Source organism: Vulpes lagopus, chromosome 1 (assembly GCF_018345385.1).
Source record: "Vulpes lagopus strain Blue_001 chromosome 1, ASM1834538v1, whole genome shotgun sequence".
Taxonomy (NCBI): Eukaryota; Metazoa; Chordata; class Mammalia; order Carnivora; family Canidae; genus Vulpes; species Vulpes lagopus.
In genome coordinates this window covers 176733349-176755740 of record NC_054824.1, presented here as the reverse complement: position 1 = coordinate 176755740, position 22392 = coordinate 176733349, and the positions used below count along the sequence as shown (strand labels likewise).

Genomic DNA, 22392 nt, shown 5'->3' with positions numbered 1-22392 from the left:
ACTTGAAACTAAGATAATATCACATGTTAACTACACAGGAATTAAAATTTTTTTAAACTGAACTGACAATATTATTGAAGAAGCAATAATCAATTAGAAAACTATATTTTTAAAAAAGAGAGACCATTCATGATAAAAACAAACAGTACAAAACATCTAGGAATAAACCTAACAAAAACATGCAGAACATTAACAGAGAAAATTACCCAACCTATGTCATAAGAAATTTTTAAATGCTTGAATAAATGGAGAAATAAATCATTACGTATAAGACTCAACATTATTAAGATGATAATTCTTCCCAAATTGCCATAAAGGTGATTCCAAGTAAACTCCCAAGAGGTTTCAGAGCGCTTCATCTGATTTTAAGATTTAAATGCAAGAATAACAGTATATGAAGAATTAAAATAGTTTTCTAGAAGAAAAACTGACCTACTGGTTAAAATGTATTAAACATCTATATTAAAGCAGAAGTCAATACAGTGGTAGAGATTAGTAGATCAGATTAAAGAACCCCGGAAACATCTTGTTTGACATCTCAAACTTAACAAGTCCAAAACTGAACCCCTCGTCAATCTCTCCCCTCCCTGCCTCCATCCTAAACCTATTCTTTTCCCATATTTCCCTTTCAGTTGACATATACTCTCTGGAAATCTGGTTGATTAACACAGGAGGAAAAGTGTTTCTGTCCATTTCCCTAGGATTCAATTCTTCCCTCCTCCATCAATGGGGATATACCATGATATGTTCACAGAAACCAGAGTGAAATGGCCAGGTGAGACTACGGGAAAAATAGAAATCTCTTCATTGCTCATCTCCCAGTATGTACAGAGGTCCCCTGAGGCTCCTCCATCTCTGTGGAGCCTTTGGTTTTATGAGCTTCCCTCAAGGACCATAAAAATGCAGCAGCATTCAATGCCCACAAATTAAAGAGGGTGACCAGAGCAATCCCTATTCTTTCAAGGAGTGCTAAAGCAATAAGGAGCACAAAGTACCCGGTTCTATAGGGCGCTGTGAAGGACATCTGGTTTTCCCATGGAATCCATTGCTGTCCTTAGTGTCACTTAGACCATTATACCCATCTAAGACCATGGCCAAATGCAACCATAATTTGCTCTGCCTCCAGACAGTCACAGTAAAGATCAACTCAAAATGGATTAAGTGCATCAGCTTGCCCTCTCCACCTGCTCCTTCCTCACCATTTAACTTTAGCTCTCAGCCTGAGTTAACCAGCTCCCAGATAATTTGGTGATTTTTTCTTTCTTGAGGAAAATATAAGTCAACTTAGGCTGTGGTTTTTATCCCAACAACAGCAACAAAAAGGCACCATGACCAGTACAAGCAAGCCTGATTTTCATGATTCACCAGTCAGGATAAACAATTTGCTTGTGGAAAGTGCCATCTCCTTGGAGGGCACTCCTATTGGAGGGCTGTTTCTAGGAGTTTAGAAACATCTCTAATTAAAGGTATATTGATCTAGTCATCTGTGTGGCAGAGAGGGGAGCAGGAGTGGAGCAGGGACATGGGGAGGGGTAGATGATGGAGCTACAGAGTCTGAAGCAAGACACTGAGTGCAGCCTAGTAGGGAGTCTCACTAGTGCATAAACCAGCCAGGAAAGTGGCTCTGAGACACAGCTCCCAGATGGGAAGGAATGAACCTGTGACCTGGGGATTGGGTGGGCCATGGAAATCTCTGCTTAGCAAAGCATGTGATGGCCCATTTCCCACACCTGCGTCAGGGCCCACTGGCTCCATCAGCCAACAGTACTGATAACCCCCAAAAGTTCACCCACTACCACCCAAAAGTTCCTCCCTAAATCTGCCCCCATTTTCTCACCGTATGATGATTCCATATAAATTCTTCAATCCTTCCATTCTGCAAAAGCTGAACAACTCCTCTGTGTGTATCTCTGTATTACCTTCTGAGGAAAATATAAAAGATATCTGCAGCTTGAGTACTCATCGCCCCTATGGGTGGGACTTAGTTACTACTTAATTAATTTTCTGTTTTCTCCACTAGACCAAAGCTCTGAGATGGTAGGGATCTTGTCTATCCTACTCATCAATGAATTTCCAACAAGAGTCTTATCTGGAACACAGGTGGTATCAAATGAATGAATGAATGAATGATCTTTTCCCTCTGTCATTGCCAATACAAGCCAAACATAGAAACACACAGAAATTAATTAAATGAATAAATAATAAAATCACTTAATCCTCTTCCTAAATTATAAATCTGGCATATGAATTCAATGCTGAACTAAATAATTTCTATGTGCTGGCCATCTTTGGATTTAACAAAGCCTCCAGCTAAAAGAACCCCTTTAGATATTGTTTTTTTAGAAAGGTGCCTAGCAGGGCTAGTTTTCACAGATGTATGCACACATCAAGCAGGTAAGTAATATTCCTAGAAAACAGTGATTCTTGGGACACCTGGGTGGCTCAGCGGTTGAGCATCTGCCTTCAGCCCGGGCTTGATCCTGATGACGCGGGATCAAGTGCTGCATCAGGCTCCCTGTATGGAGCCTGCTTATCCCTCTGCCTGTGTCTCTGCCTCTCTCTGTGTGTGTCTCTCATGAATAAATAAATAAAATCTAAAAAAAAAAAAAAAAAAGAAAACAGTGATTCTCATGTGGGTCTAAGAGAAAAAAGCTGAATTCCAAACAAGGGAGGAGAAATTAGAGAAAGTTGGCTCCTGAAGGAACCTCCTTACCCCACCACCTATGAACACTTCTAACCTCATTCCCCAGATCTCAAGATCAAAAACAGCCCTCAAGGAGTGCACTTGCCATGATGAGCATTGGGTGATCTACGGATCTCTCAGGTGTTGAATCACTACCTTTTACACCTGAAACCAACATAACACTGTATGTTAACTAACCGGAATTAAACTTAAAACTTAAAAAGCCAAAAAACAAAAATAAAAAAGCCCTCAAGAATCTCAAGCACTCAGACCCACGCCTGCAGATGCTGAACAGGCTCAAATGGCAAACCCACTGGCCCCTCTGTTATTCTAAAGTGTGGAACATTCAAGATTAGAAGAGGAACTTGCCAGCTCCCATGGTATGAGTCAGAGAAGTTTTCCGTGTACGTGTGAGCAGTCGCGAGAAGGAAGAAATACAAACATAAGAAGGATGAGGAGTAGGAGGGAAAACATAATTCCCATTTCAGGCTGAATGTGCTTTGCTGAAAGGCTGCCGAGGTGTTTCCCTTTGTTTGGAAAGAAGAAATCAGTGCTTGCATTTAAACTCCACTCTAATGAGAAGCCACACCAAGAAGAATCTCTAAACCTTTTCAGCCCTGAAAAGAAAAAAAAAAAAAAACACCACCACATTATCACTCTGCAGAATGGAGTCATTAATACCCCATAAAACATAGAAACTGTGAAAAAAAAAAAAAAAGTCTGCTAAGCTCACAGCCACCAGCATTTAGCAGGAACGCATTTCTGAAGAATAAGTAATAAGCTCCAGAAGCAATGGTGGGGTTAGAATGAATAAATCCTGCCCTAAAAAATGAAGCTGCCTCATTTTCTTCCTAAATCACAAATCTAATAGACCAGAAACAAGCGCTTAGGTATGAAGTTAGGGGGAGGGGTCGTTTCAGAGAAATGAATGTAAATGAATTCAGACAGAGGCATAAGCTCCCCGCCTTGGAGAAGTGAATGCGTGCTCCTGAAGACAAAGGGTGCCATCAGGGATTTGCTTCCAAAAGAGAAAAGCTCTTCCCACCCTGGCCAGCACGTGTGAGGCTCCCCAGCCTGCAGGTTGGCAGTGGATCCCTGCAGGGACCGCACCAGATCCGGGAGCTGGGGAGTTTCCCCACAAACCCAAAGCCGGCACTAGAATAACACAAAGTGCACATCCTAAAAATGTTTGGCCTTCCTCACGGACAAGGCACAATGGGCTTCGTGTCCTGTGCTGGATGGCACTGGGATTCTAGAATCAGAAGAACTTCGAATCCCGAGTTTGCCACGTACCAGCTGTGCGATCTTGAACATGCTGCTTAATGACTTTTCATCCCAGCCAGCCCGATCCCAAGGGCACATAAATTATACTGCATTCTGGGCAGTGCCGTAGAGAGCATTAGAGAGGACCAGGTGAAAGCCTCTGTGATCCATTACGTATACACACAGGGAAGAGAGCTGTACGGATCACAGGCCTAAGATGTTCCATCTGGGGCAGCCCAGGTTCATCAATTCCAAGCGGGTTTGGTAGAGGCTGGCCCATGGAGGACAAGGAAAGAGGAAGAACCTAGCACGGGGCGTGGAACACAAGAGGTTCAACAGAAATGTAGCTCACTGACAAAGGCAAACGAGCAAAGGTCATCATCAAAGGATTAAACACGAATGGTTAGACCAAGGGCCTGGGTTGGACACGGTCTGATGCGAGCCTCTTCCTCCCAGCCCAAGCTCTGGACAGTGATTCATTAGCCTCTTCAGCTCTGCGGCCACTCACTGAGAGCTCGAAGCCATGCTCCTGGATGCTCAGATCAAGGGGGAGGGAGGGACAGGAAAGGAACCAAGAGCAACAAAGAGAGGGCAGAGGAACTGTTGCACCCACAGGCACTGGCACGCACAGGGCCAGGGCCATGACCGTTTGGAAAGGAAAGAGCCCTCAGTAAGCCTCACTCTAACTCCGGGCAAGGACCGTGCACGGCCATCCTTGGTTCCAACAGCAAGTCCAATAATACGGTGTCTGCACCAAAGGCAGCCTCTTTTTCCAAGGCCACTCGAGAGGGCTTCTCTTCCCCACGTAAACAATCAGCACCTGCAGAGCATCAGTTTACGAAGCACTCCTGCGTCTCATGAGCCTTGAGGATCCCAAGGTAGGCAGAAGAGCTCTTCCTAGTGCTACTATAGGGGCAAAGAACCCCAAGTTCAGAGAGATGGAGTGTCTTTGCCCAAGGGCACACAACTTGTAAGTCATGGACCTGGGCCCTCAAACCCAGACCTGCCTTCAGACCCTGGATTCCTCTCTCCTCAACCTCAGGGGCACTCTCACTATTGGTGGGAGAAAAGCACCAGCACCAGGAAACCTGCCTGCCACCCTCCACCCCTGTCCCCACTCCAGCGGCCTGGCCTGGAGCCACAGCAGGCAGCCTCAGGGAGGTCATCACCCCCACCCCCACACTGCGCCTGGTAAGAGCTGCAGGGTGTCTGCTCACAGACTGCCCTGCTCTCGGCCAGGCATGCATGCCAGTTTGTACCACAGCTTCTGAGCTGAGACTTAATGCCATTTTAGATGTCTTCCTTCTCTTCCAAAGAAGATACTAGGCAGAGGGGCAAAGGTCAGTCACTGGCCTATTGTGAGTGAGCTTCATTCTTCCAGGACCAGCTTGAAGCCAAAAATAAAAATCTCACCATAGATCCTGGCTCTCACCCCAAGTCACCTGCCATTCCCTGAATGCCTGAAATTCGTCTGCAAACCAGGCTCACTGTTTTTGCAGATGCCATACCCTCTGCAAAGTGCAAGCTTTCTCCACTTTTCTGCTTGAGGATTTGTTTATTCCTTCTTTTAGAAATGCTCAAATGACACCTCATTCCTCTTTCAGGCACCAACTCATGCAAACAATAGCAGAGCCTTCCCTGGCTCACAGAGGCTCTCCACCCTCACCAATGGCTCCCCTGTACATGCCTCCATCCCAGCACTGGCATGTTTCTTTATTTTCTGTTTGTTTTCTTTAAAAAATACATTGAGTCTATAAAAATGTGTGAGTCAACTGAAAAATGTTCAATCAATAATAGTACATGCTGAACTTGGATACGACAAAAAGAAGTCCACAGAGGACTAATGTTCTGGGACACTAATGTTCAAATACACAAAAGTGGATTCCGCTACTCCTTGGTCACCAACCAAGTCACATTGGTTTTGCTCAGAAGTATCTCCAAAAAATCCTTTCTGTCTAGTCACCACTACCAAGTCTTATTCAGAACTCTGATCCACCAAATAAGCATTTGTTGGCCACTGAGTGCCTGCCAGTTACCAGCACACAGCCTCAGCCTTCGAGGAGCTCCTAAGTCCCTGGAGGAGCTCGGTAAGCAAACAGACCAAACAGATTATACAATAGGACAATCTGATGAATACAGTGTCAGGGCTCAGCACAGAGGGCTCTGGGAGGGGCACTGTCTCCAGCCTTGGAGTTTGGGGAAAGATGGTGGTCATCTGAGCTGAGTCTTGAAAGACTGGTAGAGATTGGTCAGCAAAAGAAGAAAAGAAAGTTCAGGCTGAGAGGCAACCGTTTCCGGTGCTTTGTGTTCTTTATGTAGATCCATACTTCCTCCCAGTACCATTTTCTTTTTTGTCTGAAGGACCTCGGTGTACATTTTTTTTAATAGTGCTGGTTTATTGGTAATAAATATTTTGAGACTTTGTATGTATTTAATGTCTTCACTCTTATTTTTGAAGGATATTTTTGCAGAATAAAGAATTTTAGCTGGACAGGGTTTCTTCTTTCCTTTCTTTTTTTCAGTACTTTAAAGATGGTGCTCCATTGTCTTCTGTTTGCATTATTCCCAGTGAGAAATCTGCTATTTTTATTCCTCGGTATAGAACATGTTTCTCCTCACCCTGGTTGCTTTAAAGAATTTCTTCGTATCACTGATTTTGAACAATTTGATTATGATGTGCCTTGGTATAGGGCTTTTTTCCCCTCATGCATGTTTCATGTGTTTGTGTTGGGTTCTTGGATTGGTAAATGCAGTTTTTATCAAGTTTGGAATTTTTTCAGACATTATTTCTCCAAATATTGTTTCTGTTTCCTCCTCTCTCTCAAGGACTCCAATTAGCCCCTTGAAGTTGTGTCATAGTTCACTGATGTCCTGTTCATTTTTTAAAAACTCTTTTCCTTCTCTGAGTTTCATTTTGGGCAGCTTTTATTGCTATGTCTTCAAGTGCATTAATCTTTCCTTCTGCAATGTCTAGGTCTACTTCTACCATTAATCCTATCCAGTGCATTTGTTTAACCTCCTATTATTATTCTTTTCACATCTAGAAGCTTGATTTGGAACAACAACAAAAAAAAACTCCCATGTATCTATTTAATTTTTGGAACATATGGAATACAATTATAATAACTAATTTAATTTCTTTGTTAGTTATAATTCTAACATCTAGATTAGTTCTGGATTAGTATCGATAGGCTGATTCTTCTCCATCGTGCATTGTACTTTCCTCCTTTTTTATATGACTGGTAATATTTTATTGAATGTTGGTCTTTGTGAATTTGACCTTTTTGGGTGCTGGATATTTTTGCATTCCTATGAATATTTTTGAGCTTTGTTCTAGGAAATGGTTAAGTTACCTAGAAACAGTTTGATCCTTAGAGGTCTTGCAAATCTCAAAGATTTGTTACAGTTTGGTCACAAATCTAGAGAAGTGTTTAGTCTAAAGTTGATTATTCCTCTTCTGAGGACAAAGACCTTTCTGAAAACTCAACCCAACGCCTCTGAATCCAGACTGGCTGGTGGGAATAGGCATTACTCTCTGCTCCCTGTGAGCACCAAGCACTACTTTCTTCATCCTTTTGGGTGGTTCTTTCCCTAGACTTGGGTAGTCTCTTCATTCACATGCAGTGATAAGCTGTCTACTGAACACTCAAGGGGAGACTCTCCACACATCCCCAGAGTTCTCTCTCTGCACATCTCTCCTGTTTGCTCCTCTATCCTGTAAAATCTGACTGCTTTAGTCTGTGCCAGACTCTCGCCTCCATCTCCTCAGGCCTGGGTTGCTCTTCTCTGGATTCACAGCTTGGAAATTCTTGTAAGGCAGTAATTTGGGGCAATCGCAGGGCTAAGCTCCTTTATTTCCTGTGTCTCAGAGATCACTGTCCTTCATTGCTTGATGCCCAGGGTCTTGGAAAGCATCGCTTAGTATGCTTTGTCTGATTTGTTTTTGTTTTATTTTGTTTTGAGGCAGGAGGCTAAATCCAGTCTCTGTTACTCTGTCTTGGCCCAATCAATCACACAGTATTTTAATAACTGGGTTTATGTGTCTATCTTCATTGGAGCTCCTTCAATGTAGGGTCTGTGCTATATTCACCTTCAAACCTTTATACATGCCTGGCACACAGTGGAGGTGCAATAATAATTGGCTAAGGTTAATTCAGTATCACGGATAAATGCTGCCTTTTGCCATCACTTTGACCACAACGGGAGTGCTTGCAAAAGGATCTACTGTATAATTACAGCATCTTGGGGTTGAAAGAGAACATGCAGGCCCTACATTTAATAATCCCTTTAAAAAACATGAAGTTCTGCAAAACATCCCTAAGAAAGCATCAGAAGGAAGTATGGTGTTTAGGTGGGGAGAGATGACAAGAGATGAGGTACTGTGTCTCATCTGAATGTAGAATGTTTTGCAATAGAAGGTCTCTTTGGCTCATAATACCCTCCCTACATTCCACTTCCAGCATGCATCTGGAGACAAAGACATCATGACCACCAAACAGGGAAGGGATAAAAGTTAAGAGCAGAAAACAGGGTAGAGATGGTATCAGGGAAGAAATAGGCCCCAAACAGAAAACAAAGGCTCCTGGGAGGAGACTGTTGATAAGGAAGAAGGGCAGGGGCTCCTCATTCCCTGGTTTCCTCTTCTTCCTTGGCTCTCACATTGTGCTAACTTAGCAGGAGATTATCTTTCAGCCTTCATTTTTCCAACACAGTCAAGTCACGTGCAGGCATATGCACACACACACACACACACACACACACCCTAAACCACATCATGCGACTAAGATGAACATAGATTGCCCAACAAGCAATCTTATGTAATACAGCAGACAGCCACCAGAAGTTCTGGGTGATGTAGGACGTCAACAATTGTTATTGTGTTGCCTATCGTGACGAGTATATGTAGTATATGTCATAAAAGTTCATGTGAGCTACTATGAGGAACTTGGACACCAACGATCTCCATGAATCCTCTTCATCCCTGGACCTTGGTTAAGACAGGACCATGTTCCCTCATTTTAAATATAGGAACTAAAATACAAAATGATCGAAGGACAAAATCTAGAAATGGTTTTTCCTTGTCCTTAATTCTAAGATCTTAGCCTCAACCATCCTAGGTCATATGTAACTGATGAATGGTGTCATCGATGTATGGGATCTTTTTAAAATGTTACCTGACAAATCTCTATCATCAAAAACATAAGCCCTAGAGAAAAGCTGGTCAGTTACTGGCTGTGTGCAGTTACCTTCAAACCCTTCTAAGCAGTACAGAGTAAAGTGGTGATAGACGTAAGCTCAAAGACTAACCTCCACCTCAAAAAAAAAAAAAAAAAAAAAAAGACTACAGGTTTTCTCCTCTTGTTTTTCTTGTCCTTGCCATGGACAGACTGGCCAAGGAGCTGAGTCCAGTCAGCGAGCAAACAGAGTAAGGAAAGGATAGGGTCCTACACCCTAAACCTCAGCTAAATAAATCTCTAAAGAACAGAGTTTGGATTACATATAAACCAAGGATATATGGCTAAAAATTAGGGCCTTTTCCAGAGAGCTGTGTGGAACCTGCCTCGCAACCTGAAGCAGGGACATTCTGGATTCCTGGCATCCAGCATCCCAGGGTATAGTTCCATTTTCTCTAGGACAATTCATGCTGACCTGATACTCAAAGAAAGATAAGAATGAAGGACAGAAGGGAATGAGGAGAACAGGGAAGGGGGGAGGAGGAAAGAACAGGAACAAAAGAGGGAAAGAAAGGAACAGAAGAAGAAGGAAAAATTGAGGCTTTGCTTTCCTTTTCCTGTTACCGCAAGTTGGGGAGCATTGTGGGTAACTGCACAATGATAAAATCCTACCTTTTTCTGGGTTTTTCCAGCAAACACACAGTGGTAGAATAGGCTCCCCCGACAGAATGTCCCCACAGCATTTCTAAACAAGTTTATTTGCTTTTGGCAAACAACCCCTTGCCTGTGACCAGTCCACACCTGAAAATGGGATGGTCGTCTTTGGAAAGGAGCATCCCATGGTCCCCGGGCTTCGCCCCATCACAACAGGATCAGAGATGAGCTCTCCCTAAGCCAACAGCAGGCGGGTTAACAGCTAGATGGCTCAATGGCAATCTAAGCACAGATGACAGGATGGGAGGGGTCCTTAAGTGAGGGATGGGCCATTTCCAAAAGGCCAACCATGTGTGTTTCCTGCAGCAGCAAAGAGAGGTGGACTGCCTTGGCCCCAGGAGCAGGACACAGCACACAAGATGTGGGAAGTAAGAAAGATTGTGATGTGTGGCTTAAAAATCTTTAAAACCAAGACAAATAATTAGCCCTTCTGAGTGGGCTAGTTACCCTCTCATCCAGAGATGGGAGATTAGAGATTAGACAGGATCCACTTCAGGGACTGCCCCCATCAGGAACACTCTGTGGGACCCTGCACAGTGGGCAAGGACGTCAACATTTCTCTCCCAGACATGTGATGATGACACCCCAGTCTCCAACCCAGGACTCCCACAGGCTCCTAGGGGGCAAGGAAATCAGGCAAGAGCCCTACTAGGATTCCCGAGATATTTTCCTCAGATAATTTACTGAGATACTACTTTGGATTTTTGCCTTGCTCTTGTCATGGTTTTTTTCTTCCTTCCCTGCTCCAAGTAGGTGTGGGGCATTGCATGCACCTGTCTTTGTAGGTCTGTGGGAGAGGGTACTGTGCTTGGAAGGACAAAAGCAAAATGCACCTTCATCTTCTTTCCTGAGCTTTTGTTTCCTGACATTCTGAGTACTTTTGGAAGGTCGCGCTACAGAGGAGGAGCCAAGAAGAGAAGCAGGGAGAGAGAGCTAATGCTCCAAGACCAGAAGTGAACACAGATCTGCGGCTCTAAGAAGAGAGGGTTTCCTCACAGAGCTGGGGAGATGGTGGAAGCCCCTGGAAGGGCAGAGGGAAGTTGGTAGGTGGTAACTGGCCAGGACCACCTTTCAGCTGCTTCTTCTAGTAACATCTAGCTTAGATTAATGCCTTTCTAAATAACTCTAAGACACTACATTTTTTTTCTCTCTGTGAATTGCATCATACTGAAAAACACCCAAAATATGTCCACCAAATTGGCAAGGACTTTGGCAATCTCCTTTGTTACACAGATGTGTCTGTAGTAGCCATTTCTTGCCCATGGATCTGACCTGCCTGCTGATTGTCACTTGTTGATAACATCAGTTTCTAAATATGACAATATTTCCTTGTACAAACAGAATATGTCCTCCCACCAAACCATTCTTCTGGCAAGGGCATGTGCTTACTTCTTTCACACAAAGCAATAAACATTTATAGGCCTCAGCCCCATGGAAGGTACAGAAACATTTATAGGCATGGTTTTGCCTCTTGTGTTTAACAACCTCTTTTTAAAAAGATTTATTTATTTGAAAGAGAGAGAAGGAGACAGCACATGAGCGGGGGAGTGGCAGAGGGAGAGAATATCAAATAGACCCCCTGCCGAGTCATGACCTGAGTCAAAACCAAGAGTTGGACGCTTAATCGACTGAGCCACCCAGGGGCCCCATGTCTAACAATCTTGAGAAACTTGTGAAGAAACAACACAACTTGCAAGTGAGTGGTAGATGTAAACAGTAGTGGCTTTAGGGCCTGTGGGGTTCAGAGGAGGGGGGGTTCAGTGATGCTCCGGGAGTGAGTTGGCAAAACTCACGGAGTACCCACTGAGAGCCAGGCCCTGTGCCAGGTGTGTGGCATCATAATCTCATTTAGAACTACATGACTCCCTGACGAGAGTCCTGGCAACCACCTTTTTTTTTTTTTTTTTTTTTTTAACAGATGGGGCAACCAGTGCCTCATGGTATATGAACTTAGAATTTTAGCCAGGTTGGAATCCAACATCACATGGTCACACCCAGGAGAGAATCCTGGGGTTGACATCCAGGAGTGGGTAATTAGAGCCTGGACTCGAGTGGAGACAGAAGGAATGGAGAAGACCAAAGTGAGAGAAAGCTCTTCAGAAAGCTATCCACCTGCCTGGATGCTGGGAAGGGGAAGATAGAATGGATTGAAGATGCTTAGACTTTGAAATTCTCACAGTGCCTTATGGGGCTCAGCTCACAGAGGTTTTCAGTCTCCTTGATTTCCTTGCTCAGATTAGCTCCAAATATCTGACTGTGATCCTAATTTTTAGAACCCAATCCCTAGAACAGCAGTTCTCAAAATGTGACCAGAGACCCCCAAGAATTCCTTAGACCCTTCTAGAAGGTCCTCAAGATCAGAATTATTCTCATAGTAATACTAAGCCATTACTTTCTTTTTTTACCCTGGATCTCTCACAAGTGTCCAGTGAGTAAAGTTTCCAGACATTACATGGTCTGTAATCATGTAGTAGACTGAACGCAGAGACACATAGCACATTCTAACTATCGTCTGTTAAGGCAGGATTAAATAGATTTGCAAAGATGTAAAACAATGCCACTCTTTTTTTTTTAAGATTATTTATTTATTTTAGATTATTTATTTGAGAGAGAGCCAGCACGGGGGGAGGAGCAGGGGGATAGAAAGAATCTCAAGCCTGCTCCCTGCTCAGCACAGAGCCCAATCAATGCAGGGCTCCATCTCATGACCTTGAGATCATGACATGAGCTGAAATCAAGAGTCAGGTGCTTAACCAACTGAGCCACCCAGGCGCCCCACAATACCACTTTTGACATTAAATTTTTTCTTTTTTGTTTTGGAAAATATAGCTATAGTCAACATGCAACGGGTTCATTATTCCTATCTTTAAATGACTTAATAAGTAAATAAAATCTCTCAGTTTTAATTTCTAAAACAAGAAGTATTAATAGATCCAGGTGATACAAACAAAAGCTCTTTGGGATTTTTGGTAATTTTTAAGATTATAAAGGAGTCCTGAGACCCAAACTTTGACAACCATGGGTCTAAAAGAATAATGGTATCAGAAAAGGAGACAGAACATGAGAGACTCCTAACTCTGGGAAACGAACTAGGGGTGGTGGAAGGGGAGGTGGGCGGGGTGGGGGGTAACTGGGTGACGGGCACTGAGGGGGGCACTTGACGGGATGAGCACTGGGTGTTATTCTATATGTTGGCAAATTGAACACCAATAAAAAATAAATTTATAAAAATAAAATAAAATAAAAATTTAAATAAATAAATACATAAATAATAAATAAAGGTAAAGACAGACTCTTAAAATATATGTTTAACCATCTACTAATGGGCAGGCCAGACATTGCCCTGAGCAGTTTACATTTGCGATCTCATCGGTTCCTCACGACAACGTGTTAGGGTTAGAAACTTGTCTCCCCATTTTGCAGATCAGGAAAATAAGGCACAGAGAGGTTGAGCCACTTGCCCAAGGTGAGCTATTCAGCGAGCAGAACAGAATTCAAGCCCGTGTCTGCCAAATGCTAAAGTCCAAGTTACTAATGGCTATCCTGCTCTTACAAAACCAATACTGCAAAAAGGTTACAGAGAGTTTAAAAAAAAAGGCAAGAAAAACTAGTTTAAAAAAAACAAAACAAAACAAAACAACCACCATAGACATAATAGTAGAAATAGAGCAGATCCACTGTGAAGGCGGAAACTTTAGGATAAAGGAGCAGTAACTAATGCGCATATAATGAATAATTGATAGGTAAATGACTATAATTCTTTAACCCTAAACATGTACTGTCTGCCAGGTGCTGTCTGGTGCCTTGAGAAGAAGCCCTAAACAAGACAGACTCTTTCTTCCCTTTAAGGAGCTTACAGAGCAGGGGGCCGACTTTAAACAAATAATGACACAAATATAAAGCAGTTCAAAAGCGCAGCAACATCTGGATGGGAACTGAGCTTGCCCAGAGCAGTCCCCATTCATGACATACTGAGAAGCCGGGAGGGCAAGAGTGGGGAGGGCATAATGGGATGCCAGGCACCCAGCTGGCATAAGCCACCCCTGGTACTCCTGTCAGAGCCTGGCTGGGGCTGTTGACACAGTGAGTCTGAGCACAAGCGCATTTACAAGTTCTCCTGCTTCCTTCTTTATTTTTCAGCTACAGACATCTCTGGGCTATTGAATCTGGATAAGCCAAGATTACTGTTTCATTTGAAAGGACAAATATGTTTTGTGAGGCCTGGTGGGCTAGGGAAGTCTGTGGGAGGTGTGAAGCACTCGGGTATGTTTGGTCTGTTTAGAGAATTTCTGGAACAGGACTCTGGGCAGAAGCAGGAATAATAACTAGGCCGGTGGGTGGTATTGAGGTGGGTTTGATGCAATTAGCCACACTCCTAGCTCTGGTGTGCAAACATGGGGCCAGGGTCACAGTGGAGTGAGGAGAGGTGTGAATGGCTCACACAAGCTATATTTCCGTGAGACTAATGGAAGGGCCATGGTCATCTTCACAGGCAATGATTAAAGAACAACGGGGTTTCCTCGCTGATGCGCTTAACCACAGATGGCTCTTTCTTTGCTATTCCCATCCTCCTTCTCCTGAACCTGGCCAGACAGAAAGAGGCCCAGCTTCAGTACCCTGTCATACGTGGCTCACATTACCTATGTAAAAATAAAACACACATGCCACCTCCCAGACCTTTGGTTGGGAAGCTGTGTGTAACAGTATATGCTCAGTTAACACCCTGATCTTACTGGGATGCTACATGCGAGTGGCTCCCAGCTTTATATCTCTGGGCCAAACTTCCTTCTTCAACCCTAGACCCATACAACAACTCTCTACTATAGTCCTGGATAGATCAAACTCAACGTATTTGAATCCAAACTCATGATCCACCATTAAATAACACCCCATCCTCACTTTAAGACCTGGGCCATCTCCATGAACCCAGCCCCAGGAAAAGCACTAGTCTCCCAACTAGTCTAACTAGTCTTACAACGTCTACTCCCAATCCTTTCACAGCCAATCCATCACCTGTTCCTGTTGGTTGCATCTTCAAAGTCTATCCAGAGTCTTCCCACTTCTCTTCATCTCCACTGCCATCATCAGAGACCACCTCCACTCCACCTGGACAACTACAGTGCCCTCCTTACAGGACTCTGCCTTCATTCCATCTTCAGCCTCCAATCCAATCCCTGCATGGCAGCAGGTGGTCGGGTTGGGTGGCCAGCTCTGGGACGATTGGAAGAGGGAAAAGCAAGAAGTAGGGGCCAAATCAAGAGGCTCTTCTGATATTCCTAGGAGATGTGAAGGGGGCCGGATCAGGGTGTGGTAATGAGACCCTAAAGGAGTAGATGGACACCAAGTTCTAGAGAATGCAACTCTCGAGGCTCTCCAGGGAGGAGATAATATAGGAAAGGAAGGAAAAGGCCCAGGGACAGGCAGTTGGTTGCTGGGAATACAGGGTACTATTAAGAAAGCTAAGGTAGTCAGGAGGAAAAGCTGCTTTGTGCTTTGTGGGTTTGGGGCAAACCCTGCCGTGATCTGAGATAGTAGAGAACGGTTTCACACAGTGTCTTATATCCCATTTATGTGTTTTATGTGAAAGTTATCTAACCCACCTTATGGACAATGAGCTGCCTGGGACCAGGACCGCATCTCCTAGGACTTGGAATCCCTGACCTCTGAAGGCTAGTGCTTATTTTTTTTTTTATTTATTTATGATAGTCACAGAGAGAGAGAGAGAGGCAGAGACACAGGCAGAGGGAGAAGCAGGCTCCATCCTGACGGGGGATTCGATCCCGGGTCTCCAGGATCACGCCCTGGGCCAAAGGCAGGCGCCAAACCGCTGCGCCACCCAGGGATCCCGGCTAGTGCTTATTTTTAAAATATTTTTTCCTGCTCCTTTTGCACAGCTTCATACGTGGAATATTCTAGCTCAAATCTTCTGGACCCACGCTTCTCATACTGGCATTCCTTGGCTGTGAGCTATCCATACCTGCTAGCTGCATAGTTTAAATGTCTTCTAAGTGCATAAGTGAGGTCTTCCCAAGTAGGCAGGACTCCTGACTCTTCCTCTTCTGGCCCCCTGATGTCTACGGCACATCTACATTGGCCAGATGGACACACAAGAAATGTCCATCCCCGTATTCAAATCATACAGAGCCTTCTTTCAGACTCACATCAAATATGACATGGTCCACAAATCAATCTCTGCTTCCCCAGTAACAATAGTAACAGACCTCTGAGAAGCACGTTAGCATGAACGTGGTATTCTCATAGGCCTGCTCTTGCAGCTGTAGATGTGTCTTCCTGAAAGTCATTTCTCATTCTCTAAACTCTAGCCCTTTCTCCAGAGAGCTTTTTATTTTATTTTATTTTTAAAGATTTTACTTATTTGAAAGAGAGAGAGAAAGAAAGAGAGAGTGAGTGCACAAGCCGAGGGGAGGGGCAGTGGGAGAGGGAGAAGCAGACTCCCTGCTGATCAGGGAGCCTGATGTGAGGCTCCATCCTAGGACCCTGGGATCATGACCTGAGCCGAAGGCAGATGCTTAACCAACTGAGCCACGCAGGTGCCCCCGAGATCTTTTTGCAGCATTTATCACACCCACTTTGATTCAGCATTGCTTGATAGACCACCAGATTAAAAACTCCTCGAAGGCAGGCTCTGAGAATGATCTATCTCCAGGATCCCCAACGCCTAGAACACAGAACTCCATGCATATACGATTGACAAAGAAATGAAAAAAGCACAGTCCACATTGACACTTGTCCATGTAAACTTTAAATCTGAGTAATGAAAAAAAAATAATGAAAAACAGAACAAAACAAAAAAAGCAAAACAAAACAAAACAAAATCTGAGTAATGCTTTGAGGGTTTGAACCAATGCTGCCATGTAAGGATGAAATGACACTATAATACGAATAAAAATCCTTAACATGAGCACACCACAGGGTGATTACTCGAGGCTCCCTTATTTATTGCCCTTGCTGATCACACCAGCACGGCTGGGTGGCTGCACAGAGAAGACACACCAAGTCATCCAGGAGCCAGGGTCCCGCCCCCCAACTCCAATCTAAGGAGAGAAGGGCGCTAGTTGGACACCTCCTATATATTGGGGTGGACCCAGCTCCAAAACAAACACCAACAAGGACCTGACAAGAAGAAACAAAGAGGAAGGGACCGAGCAGGATGTCTGGGGCGGCAGGAGGCAGGGAACCCCACCAGGCCCTCAGGAGCCGCTGCTTCCACCACCTGTGAGTTCCCAGTTAGGCCAAGGAACACCACTGCTCCTGCCTGGCTCACAGCAGCTGGATCTCAGCAGCCCGTGAGAAACAGCCAAAGCCAGAACAAATAAATCTAACCAGCTCTTCCCTCCATGGGTTCCCAGGCCTCAGAGCGCCAGGAGGGCATTCACCAAGGCTACTGAGCCTCAGCAGCAGGCCAACACACAGCCCTCTCCGTCGTCCCCTTCTCCTCACACCGGAAGAGATAATTCCAAAACAGACCTAACCGTTCCTATTTCTAGTGACTCCGAGGAAGCTCCCAGTTTGGGGCAGGTGGGTTAGGAATGGGATAGAGTGGGGAGGGACGAATGAGGACTTTCAGAAAAAAATGCATCCACACTGCGCACTTTAATCCACAACAGCCCCTGTGTTATATAAAGGAGATTGGCAGGGAAGCCCCCCACCCCCAGAAGTGTTTTGTTTTTGTTTTGTTTTGTTTTTGTTTTTGTTTTTTCACAACAGAGGGGAAGGAGCCCTGCTGGCAGGCTGGTTTCAGAGCCAAGGATTTGAAGGCCGCTAGGAGAGGCTTCCCAGGTGAGAGGCCTCAAGGGTCTCAAGGTGAGAACCCGGTGGTGGTTTTGGAGCTTGCGGCCAACTACAGCACACCCGTCCACTGTGAGCAAAGCAGCAGAGCCCAAGACCTGGCCGCAGGAAGGGCAAGAGTCTCCTTGCAAAGACAGTGAAGCTGCTGGGAAACATTTCTGCAGCCCAGAATGGAAGCCCTAGACTCGGTCTAGGAAGAAGTGAATGTGAGACAGCAGTGGGGAAGGAAAGTAGGGAGCCAGAAGGGAAAGACTGTGGTGCTAAGGGGTAGGGGGTGGGGGTAAGAGCATGGTCATTCCCACAAGGCAGGAGAGGAGCCTGGCGAGGGAGGAGGAAGTGGGTAAAGGACAGATATGTATGTGGGTTCAGCCTGGATCACCTGCAGCAAAGTCCTATGACCCCAAATGAGAAAAACACGGGTAGTGATTTTAGAAGAACAAACATCAAACACGTAGACCTCCAAACCTCAGGCCTTCAGAGGACAGAGGGGAGCCTTCCGTCTTCCACACACCACCATGTCTCAGGAGCGCAGAGGGCTGGCCTCCCTAAGGATGTTGGGCCCTTCCCACATCTGGGTGGCCCAGCGGGGTGGGGGGTGGGGTCAGGGGTGGGGGGGTCTAGCAAGACTGCAATGAACGTAGGACCCTGAGGAAACATCAACCAGGGGGGAATGAACCCATGAGAGGAGGGGAGGGGAAGGGGGCGCTCACCCCCACCCGCAACCCCCTCAACCAGGAGCGGCTGGTCGCCAGGTCTCTAGAGCAGACATCCACGCTGACCAGTTGTTTCTTTGGTAACATAATCTCATAAAGACAGAGCAATTCTTCAGCTGTGCCCCAGAGGAGCTCAAGCAGAGCCCTGCAGGAACAAGGGAAGAGACAAAGATGCAGTTCTGCTGCTGCCCATGGCATCTCTGCCACCGGGTGCCCCCGGGGCCCTGGAGCACCGCGGTTGTGGGAGGGAGGCTTACAGGGAAGTCTTGGCTCCAGGAGACGTGCTCATTCATCATCGCTGCCGGCCAGGCCGTCTGTTCCCCACTGGCGCTGCCCAGCCGCCCACAGACCCTCCATATGGCTCAAAGTGGTGCTTTCGGGCATTGTGAAAATGCCACATCTATCTACCTGCCTGGCTGGGAAGGAAGCCCATGGTGAAGCGGCAGTGCGGTGGCACACTCTGTCCCCAACCCCAGGCAGGGACATTGCCAAGAGCTGTCCGTTGACTTCCGTAATATTTCTGGAAGCCCTCCATCCTTCCCCCATCCTCACTACCACTGCCTGAGTTCAGATCATCATTATTTCTCCACTCAAATAACACCAACGCTTCCTATTTGTTGTTTCCACCTCCAGGCCTCCCCTCCAATCTATTCCCTAATGGTAAAAGTCCTTGCTGAAAATCTCTGGATGGCCCCCCCTGCCCTCTGGCAAAAATACAAGCTCTTCCCACATGTGACCTTGCAAAATTAGCCTCTACTTTCTGCTGGAGGCTTGCTAGTTGCTCTCTTTCCCCCTAAGGTCCAGCTATGTGAACTCATTTCATTCCCTTCCAATGCGCAGTGTTCCTTGGACTGCCCCCATGCTCTCCCATCTCCAATTTTTTTTTCTTTTTCTTTCTTTCTTTCTTTTTTTCTTTTTTTTTAACCAGGCTAACTCTAATCAGCCTTCAGGGAATAGTAAACATCCATTTCTCCCTGACCCCAAAGACCAGATTAGGAAACCTCTACCCAAGTCTTCATACTCACCAACAATCTTGGAACTTCTCAAGTTGCATTAGAATTGTCTGTCCCCCTGCTACTGTCACCTCGTTACAACTTTTGTATTGTTTTATTTTTTATCGGCATCTAGCTACTCAATCTTTTCTCAAATCAAGGAATAAAATATGCTTGCCAACCATGGACAGTAAATCAGCACCCTGTCTGGGAGGATTCGGAGGGCTGATGGCATCACAGAGTGATGTCAAGCCGTTGTTGGACGCATAACTAGGACTTGTCTTTATTTGGACAGGTCAGAAATACTGCCACTACCCACCCTGTGCACGGATGGTGGACACAGTACTTATTTCATTTCATCAGCAAATAGAAAAATTTTTTATCGAGCAAAGAAAGGTCTATCTACTACCTGGAAATAGCTATGATGTGCCTTGCACACAATAGGCATTAAATTAAAGTTTAAGAAAAAATGGAATGCCATAATTAAAGAGATTAAGCCCTGTTCACCCTCTATACTAAAATAACGGACCTTAAGTCAACCCTTAATGTTTTCAATTTAGTCCTTTCTGGAAAGATCTGGCCTAAAGTTACACAGCAGATCTCAAAGGTGCCCCATGCATCTACTCTCAGGAAGGGAGACAGGAGGGTTACTTTTCCTGTCTCCAGGCACAGAAATACAAAACTGCTCCTTGGGGGCAGAGATCGAACTGGCCCCTCCAAATGCTTGTTCTCTCCTCATCACCACCCCAAAGAGGGAGCAGGGCTGAGCCAAGACACCACACCTCTGAGGACAGTGAGCTGCTGTCTGGGGCCAAGGTAGGGGTGGAGGTTGGGGTCTGGCATGTTAGCAGTTCTCTTGTTCTCTGATCTCTTTATGTACCTGACCAGGGAGCAAGCGCTTCCAAGCACAACTCCTGGCTTCTGAGGAAGCCTGGAATGTCAGCAGGCAGCTAATATGCATAATTAAGGTCATTAAATTATGAATGTGAGAACATTCGACTAGAGGATATTTGAATAATGAGATAACAGCTTTGCAAGAAGCCTGATTAGAGGGGAGAGCAGCAGCTGAGTGAGCCTAGCACAAAGGTGACGTCACAGAAGCTAGCACACAAGGCTGAAGGGGAGCATCTTTCCTCTCCCCGGGCCTCCCCTCTTCCGTCACCCATCACCCAGGGCTTCCGTCTCTAGTGGCACTGGCAGCTGGGGAGGGAGGGCTGGTAAACTCAGAGGAAGGTGTGGGGAAATTTTCTTTGGTGCATTATTATTTAATTTATCCCAAAGGTCGATGGCTTGAACAAGAGAACAATGCCTGCCTTTTTATAACAAAAGAAGGCTCTGGAACCAGCCTGGGTGAGACTGGGCCACCTTTTCCCACTTCACAGGCCTCTGCACCAATTTTGAAAGAGGGGCTGGGGTCAGATAACCTCCAGACAGTGCTCGCTGGGCAGCATCCACATCTCTAGCTGGGATGGAGATAGGAAAGAGAAGAAGGCAAAATGATTATAGTGATTAATAATTCCAGTACTTATTTATTTGGAGTTTATGACGTGCCAGGCCCTGGGTCAGAGATCTCACAGACACTATGTCCTCTCCACCACCCTGCCAAGTAGACCTCATCATCTCCCTTTTGCAGATGAGGAAACAAGCTCGGAAGGTAAACCCTGGCTTTGAGAACATCTCAAAGCCACACAGGGAATGAGTAGCTCAGGGAAGGCAAAGTGAACAGGAGAATACCTCTACTGCCTATTTTCATCCGAGGGTCTACCCCACCCGACCCTCCCTCCCAACTCCCCACACCTTCAGCCCCTTCGAGAGGCACAAGCAGGGGTAAAGAACCAGAAACAGCAGAGCAGGAAGAAAGAACCATGCTCTGAAAGCTGCCTGTGCCCCAGGGATATGGGTGTAGGTAGGTCTTCCTTCAACACACGCTGAGTTAGATGAGTATCTGCAGTTGGATCTGTGAATCCCAGCTCCTCCACTTCCTAGCTGATTTGAGGCTGATTTTCTGTGCCTCTGTTTTCATACCTATAAAATAAGAATGATGGTAATAGTCCCATCTCAGAATGCTGTGATGATTAAATGAGTCAAAATGAGTTAAGACCTGGCCCATAATAAGTGTTCAATAAACTTTAGCTCTTAATATTGTCAGCAACACTGCCATTATCCTGGTTGATCCAAACATGGAAAAGCAAGACATCTGAGGTGCCCAGGTGGCTCAGACGGTTAAGTGTCTAACTCTTGATTTCGGCTCAGATCATGATCTCAGGGTTGTGAGATCAAGCCCTGCATCAAGCTCAAGTGCTGGGTATGGAGCCTACTTAAGATTCTCTCTCTCCCTCTCCCTCTCCCTCTCCCTCTGCCTCTCTCTCTCCCTGCTCCCCTCTCTCTCTCTCGAAGAAAACAAAAATGAAAAGAAAAGAAAAAGAGAAAAAAGGAAAGACAAGACAAGACATCCTGTATGATGAGCTTCCATTCTCAGAGCACCATGAGACTGACTACTCCCCGACACTGACCACGATCTAAATGTCCAATGCAGATACCTCCCCAAAGCATAGCACTGGCTCCTCTCCACAGTCAGTTATTCAGCCTTCAGTTCATGACATGTGGCCCAGAGTCCTCAGAACAGAGACTTCCACTAATAATAAACTATCCACACGGACTGGTACGAGCAAGAGAGCTCTGTGTGAGACTCATGTCTTTCATCACAGTGAAAAAAGAACAAGGTGGAACTGACCCAGCCTAGCCTTGTTCTCAGTGGGGTTCCCAAAGGGGCGGCTGTGGGGTGCTGAGGAATGCCTCAGAAGACTTAAGTGTGAGCTCTGATTCTTCTACCGAGTAGCCATGCCACATCCGGAAAACCAGTCAGCCATCCTGAGCCTCATTTCCTCACCTGTGTTACTATGAGGATTATTATGAGGATTGTACATCATGTGCACAATACACTCCATTTGCTGCAAAGCATCATAGCAATGGAGGGAACTAGAATTATTATTTTCATTCTCCTTAAATCAAAGGCACCTGCTTCAATGTAAGCTCTTATTTCC

At 45.4% G+C, this 22392-nt stretch overlaps 1 protein-coding gene and 1 pseudogene across 2 annotated transcripts in view; both read right to left on the bottom strand.

Annotated features, from left to right (window-relative positions):
• KCNH1 (potassium voltage-gated channel subfamily H member 1) overlaps positions 1-22392 on the bottom strand; it is a 375869-nt gene that overhangs the window by 180511 nt on the left and 172966 nt on the right. The gene's annotated exons all lie outside the window — the stretch shown is intronic.
• LOC121473052 overlaps positions 1-22392 on the bottom strand; it is a 74463-nt pseudogene that overhangs the window by 51873 nt on the left and 198 nt on the right.